Here is a 7,235-nt window from a genome sequence, read left to right as displayed (position 1 = left end):
GCGGAAACGGGGGGAGGAGGCGCTGACTGACGGGGCTGAGGCAGGGGCGAGGCTGAGCCGGAGCCCAGCTCTGCGCCCCTCAGGGGGGGCATCCCCGGGAGATGGCACCGCCGTGGAGGGTACCTGGAGCACAGTGACCGCCTCAGCATTCACCCCCGGGCTGCTTTCTGAAAAAAAAAAAAAGGGGGGGGAAGGTTTTGTTAACAATTGCCGTCTGATAGATAAGCCAACGAAAGTGTGGTTTTCAACATGACAGTGAGGACTGCCACTGGTAAACATGAAAAAAAAAAATAATCTCACCTCCCCTCACCACAAACCTCGGTGTTCACCAGCTTCTCCCCGACCTCTCCTGTGACACACGCGCCCGAGCAGCTTCCCGGGTATTTTGAAAGTTCACCTCACAGACCTGGACGGGCTGTCAGGCCGGGGCATGCGTGGCTGTGGGCTTCCGAGGCTATTTCCAAAGCGTTTACGACCACCCTAATGACAATTCTGCAGTCTGTACTTTCTGTGATGATAAATGCCTCCAGGGACTGTAAAAGGTCACTTCCATCTTCAGCACAGTCCCAATCCGTGATAACGGATGCTGCTTTATTTAATCCATTTGGACAACTGGATGAGAGATGATCTCTAATGACTGCAGTAATAACATCTTCCTGAGAGATCATGGAACCTAGCTTAAACCTGGGATGGCAACAAAGGATGGCAACAAACCAGCAAAGGAAAGGAATATGACCCCCATGCTCCTGCTTATTTCTAAGGTTACTGAGTCCCAAGGGTCAAAGCATTGATTTAAAATCTTTACAACACTGAGCTCTTCCATCTCTTTGAAGAGCCATCATTTCTTAAAGAAATATCTGACAGTGCTTCCTGTATATCCCAGATACTTACAACCAGAAAGTGTGCTGCAAGTGCTTTTGCTCACTTTTTTAAGCATGATTTCTCCTATTACCTTAAGAAATTCTTCACACCCAGATAAAATAAACTTCCTTAAACGCACAAAAATTGTTAATACGAGGCAAAAGAGCAAGCTATCAAAAGCTAAACCCACTCAGATCTTGCACCAAAACAGTGATTCAGCTGCAACACTGGGAGAAATAAAGGGTATAAAGCACATTCTTATTTACACAATAGAAGTGCAATGTGAACAGACGGAGGATGAATGAATCCCTGCAGTTACTGCTGAGCTGAAAAGTGCTCACTCCATGCTACCTGAATGTACGCATACGGGCCACTACTCAAGGATGAGTGGTCCCAATGTTTCCAGCATCCATATAATCTTACGTACATAAGAGAAACTGTAGTCTGATGAGACATTGCTTATGTTAGCCTCCTAAGATTTAGGGATTTTCAAATGTTTTCAAAATATTACTGTTTTTCAGAGTTTATACCAAAATGTATATTAATCTCTCACCTCATGATCTCCTCATCACCCAAATCCTTATTCCAGTATCATAACTTTTCACCCATCAGGTGATAGCTGTGTTCTCACCCCACAGCTACAAATTTATCAGGCAGAGACAGTAGCTCCTTCCCACCTGTGTACGAGGGAACTGTACACACACTGGGAATACGGAGGCAGAGAAGGCACAGCTTTCTGTATGGTTCTTCACTTTCTTCCCCTTTTGCTACAGATCTATCCAACTCCTGACATCCTTATGCCATCTGATCTCAGTTAGGGAAAGGCAAGACACTGTCTTGTGCTCTTCTGCTTGTACCCTACTCTTACATTAGGAACAACATTTTCCCACCAGTGATTAATTCACATAGACAGTGAAACATGGTCCCACTGAACAGTCGAAACTGGAATCTAGTAGAGTTAGGATTTCACACAAAGCATTCCACTTTTTTTTTTTTTGTTGGTAAGGCATATAATAATCTCTTAAGTTGTCTCAAAAAACTTTTGTCATATCATTAATATAGTTTAAGTGACACTTAACTCAGAGTAGAAATTTTCCAGAGTCTGTAAAGTGTAGAAACACCTGATTTTTATGATGCTTTTTAAAAAGGTAATAAATGCTGATGTTTGTAAACTGCTGCAGCATATAATCCTACAAAATAAAAAACTTCTTCCAAGCAATTTTATTTTCTCATTCCAGATTTTCCATTTCCTACAGGATTTTACAGAATCACAGAGTGGTTAAGGTTGGAAGGGACCTCTGGAGGTCCTTCTTTGCAGCAAGGGCACATTGCTGGCTCACGTTCAACTTGGTGACCACCAAGACCCCCACATCCTCTGCAAAGCTGCTTTCCAGCTGGGTGGCCACTAGCACCTACTGATGAGTGGGGTTAGCCCTCCCCAGGTGCAGGACTTTGCACTTCTCCTTGTTGAACTTCATGAGGTTCGTGTCAGCCTATTTCTCCAGCCCATTGAGGTCCCTCTGGGTAGCCTCATGACCCTCTGGCATATCAGCCACTCCTCCCAGCTTAGTGTCATCAGCAAACTTGCTGAGGGTACACGCTGCCCCATCATCCAGATCATTAACAAAGATGTTAAAGAGGATCGGACCCAGTATCAACCCCTGAGGTACGCTGCTAGTTACTAGCCTCCAACTCGACTTCATGCCACTGATCACCAGCCTCTGGTCTCAGCCATCCAGCCCGTTTTCAATCCAGCTTGCTGTCTGCACATCCAGCCCATACATCAACAGGTTCTCTATGAGGATCTTAGAGGTGGCAGTGTCAAAAGCCTTACTGAAGGCCAGGCAGACAATATTCACTGCTCTCCCCTCATCTACCAAGACAGTCATTTCATCACAGAAGTTTATCAAGTTGGTCAAGTATGACTTCCCCTTGGTGAATCCATGCTGACTATTTCCAATCACCTTCTTGTCCTTCAAGTGCCTGGAAATTGTTTCCGGGATTAGCTGATATTCAGTACTCCAAAATCATGAGTAAAATTTAGCAAGACTCTCAAAAAAAAAAAACCCAACCCAAAAACATTAAGTGCATTTTTCAAGTAATTCTTAACCTTTTTGTTTAGCCTCCCTCATAACAGATGTATGATTTTTAATCTTTTAATTTTTAAACAGCTGAAAAGTTTAACTGTCACAGTAACCAAGCTTGTCTCAGGCACAAAATTGCCCCACTATTTCAGTTTTCAACATCTACCCAATACAAATATAAATTAAAAAATACTGCTGTGCTTTAATTAAGAAGCTTATTATTCTGATTATAATTACTATAATACTTAAAACTGTTTTCTTTCCTTCTTCCCATTTCCTCAACTTAAATTGATCAAAATCATGACTATGTAACATGCATGTTTTTGCCACCTGACAAAAGCATTAACATGTGAAGAGGCTGTTACAGGGTAGAGTGCACAGGCAGCCATGTTATGCACTGCGTAACAACCCAAATGGTCAAGTAGGCAATGGAGGATAAACAGGACGATTTGACATGAAGACCAACATATTTCAAACAAAAGGAAAGCTGGCATGGAATTCTCCCCCATGAAATAAGTTATTAATTATCAAACAAGTAATGTAGATATCCCATCAGGAAATCACTGGGAAAACATTGCTTTAAGCATGTGTGTGCTGGTTTTGGCTGGGATAGAGTTAATTTTCTTCACAGTAGCTAGCATGGGGCTATGTTTTGGATTTGTGCTGAAAACAGTGTTGATAGCACAGGGATGTTTTCGTTACTGCTGAGCAGGGCTTACACAGAGTCAAGGCCTTTTCTGCTTCTCACACCACCCCACCAGCGAGCAGGCTGGGGGGTCACAAGAAGCTGGGAGGGGACACAGCCGGGACAGCTGACCCCAGCTGACCCCAGGGATATCCCATACCATGTGATGTCATGCTCAGCATATAAAGCTGGGGGAAGAAGAAGGAAGGGGGGACATTTGGAGTGATGGCGTTTGTCTTCCCAAGTAACCATTACGCATGATGGAGCCCTGCTTTCATGGAGATCATAGAATCATTAAGGTTGGAAAAGACCTCTAAGATCATCGAGCCCAACCGTCGACCCAACACCACCAGGCCCACTAAACCATGTCCCTAAGCGCCTCATCTACACGCCTTTTAAATACTTCCAGGGATGGTGACTCAACCACTTCCCTGGGCAGCCTGTTCAGATGGCTGAACACCTGCCTGCAATGCAAAGTAGCAAATGAATTCCTTGTTTTGCTTTACTTGCATGTGCGGCTTTTGCTTTACCTGTTAAACTGTCTTTATCTCAACCCATGAGTCTTCTCACTTTTACTCTTCTGATTCTCTTCCCCATCCCACCGTGGGGGAGTGAGCGAGCCACTGCATGGTGCTTAGTTGCCAGCTGAGGTTAAACCATGACAATGTGTAATACCGGAGTGTTTTGGTTTTTCTCTCTTGCTTGGTTTGTATTTAAATGTTTTTCTTATGACAGCAGAATAATTAGAATAAAAGCGTGGAAAGTCCTTTTACTGTCATAGTTTATTTAGTTTGGAAAGATAACGAGAAATAACTCTTTTGCTACTCTATATGACCATCCTAGGAAGATCTGTAAGATGTACTGGCAAATCTTGCTGAGGGTACAGGTCTCCAACTCTAATCTGGTAAGTGGGTTGAAGACATCTTCCCCTAGAACTCCTTCTGTATTCTATACTGAAACATCCTGCATGTTATCAGGAAGTTACTCAGATGGAATTAAGTTAATTACAGGCACAGGAAAATATCTGCTGGCTCCGGGATGTTCTTAATCAGGACTCTTTCTGTTCAGTACCTTAAAAGAGCAGAGTTAAAAACTTCCATCATAAGAACAATCAGATTCACCAACAAGTCTTAGCATCCTGAAGTAGGAGCAGAAAGCTGTGCTTTATCTTAATCTGTTCAAATGAGTTTTTCACCAAATGCAGTAATAAATGTTTAGCTCATGAAGACACTTTTCATACTTCTGACCAACTCCATTGTGAATGCATATTTGAGAAGGCAATTTCTATTGCAATCTCTAACTTCTGGTTGAAATGACAAAAATCACCAGAGCTTCTAAAATTACATCAGCAGTCCTTTTTGTTGAAATGGCAAGTATTTTTATCTCCCACGATACAGCTTGCTAAAAGAGAATTCTAAACACACAAGGCTTAGAAGTATCATTACTACAGTCGGGCCTTTCAAGAGACCAACGCACACATTCCAGTATTCCCCCAGGGTGGGACCACTTGCAGAAACAGATCTTTGTGAAGATGTCTTCACAGTTACATTGGCTTTACAAGGTTTGTACTGAAGCAGAATTAATACCAGATGAAGGGAAGAGAGAAAATGATTCAGCATGAGACAGGAAGTGATGGAAACAGCCCTTGTTTAGTAGCGACATACAATATCCCTTCTTTTCTATAACAATCTAAACGCACGTGGTAAAGAACCTGTAGGTCAAGAAGTCTCTCCCAGCCTGCTTTCACACACTGTCAGCAGCCAACAGAAACTACCATAGTGGAGTCCTAGTAGGCAAGTTTCAAAAAGCAAAAAAAATGCACCTGTATGGTACACATTCAGTCCTGCTGCTTTGGAATCATCAATTAAAGCAGCAGCTTGTTCAAAACATTGATTTTGATTTGTTAGTTATGAAGTTTCCATTTCTCAAGCTAAAAATACCTGAGTGGTCATATTCAGAAGTAGGGCACGATGGAGGGTTTAAAGTTGCGTAAGTACCTTTCTCAAGTAACAAGAGGCTAGACTTGAAATTCTATTTACCAGCTCTATTAGAAAATAATTATATACATATATTTGTATCTAAGCTCTAGAAAATGAAATAAAAGCAAATTTGAAGCAGAACACTCCAAATAAGTGTAAATGCATGCATTGTAATGCTTAGTAATCTAAAAGGAGAAACTGCATTAATGAGTGCTAAAGAACAAAATTATTTTAAAGACAGACAGACACCAAAGAATTTAGGAAAACAAGTTCACTTTTTTTAAACTACAGTTTAATCAGATTTAAAGACACAAATTAGAAAAAAACATTTATAGGCAAGTTAAAAACACCTTTAAAACATAACAGCATGCTGCTTCTGCAGCACTGCTGAGACAAATTAGAAATAAGTAATTATTAAAATATCACAATCACAGTGTAACTAACAGTGGTATTTTAATTTTACCATACACCAACACGTAGTTTATGGATCTGTTGAAAAATAACACTTTTTAAAAAATATATATTTTGGAATAATAAAAATGAAATTCACCAACAATGCATTATAATCTGAACCAGGAAAGGCAAATTTAGGAATACTGTAGCTATCCACTTTTAGGGGTGTTTTCTCACCTTAACATATGGGTAGTTGGAGGCGTAACTACTTCTGCATTGAGGTAAAACTATTCCCTTGAATGTGTAACCAAGGCAGGAAAGAACAAAGTTCCATATTTTAAATTCTTAAATTGAATAACTTATTACAACATCTTTGAATAACGCTATATTTACCCATCTTACACTTTTTTTTCATTCAATACATTTTGAATGTTCTCTTCTAACTGATCTAGAACACATCTGAGGTCTGGGATTTAAGAATAACTACCTAATTACTATTGTATCATTTTGACACCTTTGTCACAGTAAGACACATCAGAAGATTCTTCATAGAAATAGTCAACACCACTGGACAAAAGAAGGTACAAAGAAAAGATGTAAAGAGAACTGAAACACATAGAAAGGCAAAATATGCATAGGCAAATATGCCTTAACTTATTGTGATAAAAGATTGTTGCACACCTTTAACGTGTAGTGTTGCACTATTCTGATTACCGGCCTCTAGGCACCCTGTTTCTCTATTTTTTGTTTCAGATTACATCGTCACAGTTCAGAAGCTTAATCCGACTAGAGCAAGGACCACAGCTATCTGTCCATATGACACGTTGTAGTGAAACCTAAATGAAAATCCAACTTGGGGTATTCCTCCCTCAGAGAACAAAAGGAAGGAAGAAGATTGTGCAGAGGTCTCTCTTGCCAAGAGGTTTGTTTGGAATAAGGTGCTGGACTGAGTCACCATTAATACAAAAAGTTCCCTCCAAAAGTGGCCCTAACTCAGATTTCAGTCATATATCTGAAGTCAAATTTTGTATTCATAGCCTGCAGCAGAATATCCTGTAAGGGTTGGTTTTGCAACAGAGTGAAAGCAGCCCTTTACTTTCCATTTAAAGTGTAAGCAATAGATCCTATTTTCACTTTAGAATCATAGAATCATAGAATCATAGAATCATTGAGGTTGGAAAAGACCTCTAAGATCATCGAGTCCAACCGTCAACCCAACACCACCATGCCCAC

The 7,235-nt window shown here is 40.7% G+C and overlaps 1 protein-coding gene across 1 annotated transcript in view; it reads right to left on the bottom strand.

The window, feature by feature from the left end:
- Positions 1 to 5,892: 5,892 nt before the first annotated feature.
- The window catches only part of MBOAT2 (membrane bound O-acyltransferase domain containing 2), a 62,870-nt gene continuing 61,527 nt past the window's right edge, over positions 5,893 to 7,235 (bottom strand). The window contains exon 12 of the mRNA XM_019471087.1: positions 5,893 to 7,135. The gene's annotated coding sequence lies outside the window, so the exon portion shown is untranslated. The remainder of the gene's footprint in view (positions 7,136 to 7,235) is intronic.

Source organism: Aptenodytes forsteri, unplaced genomic scaffold (genome assembly GCF_000699145.1).
Source record: "Aptenodytes forsteri isolate BGI_AS27 unplaced genomic scaffold, ASM69914v1 Scaffold94, whole genome shotgun sequence".
In the NCBI taxonomy this organism is placed as follows: Eukaryota; Metazoa; Chordata; class Aves; order Sphenisciformes; family Spheniscidae; genus Aptenodytes; species Aptenodytes forsteri.
This window is presented reverse-complemented; position numbering and strand designations above follow the sequence as displayed.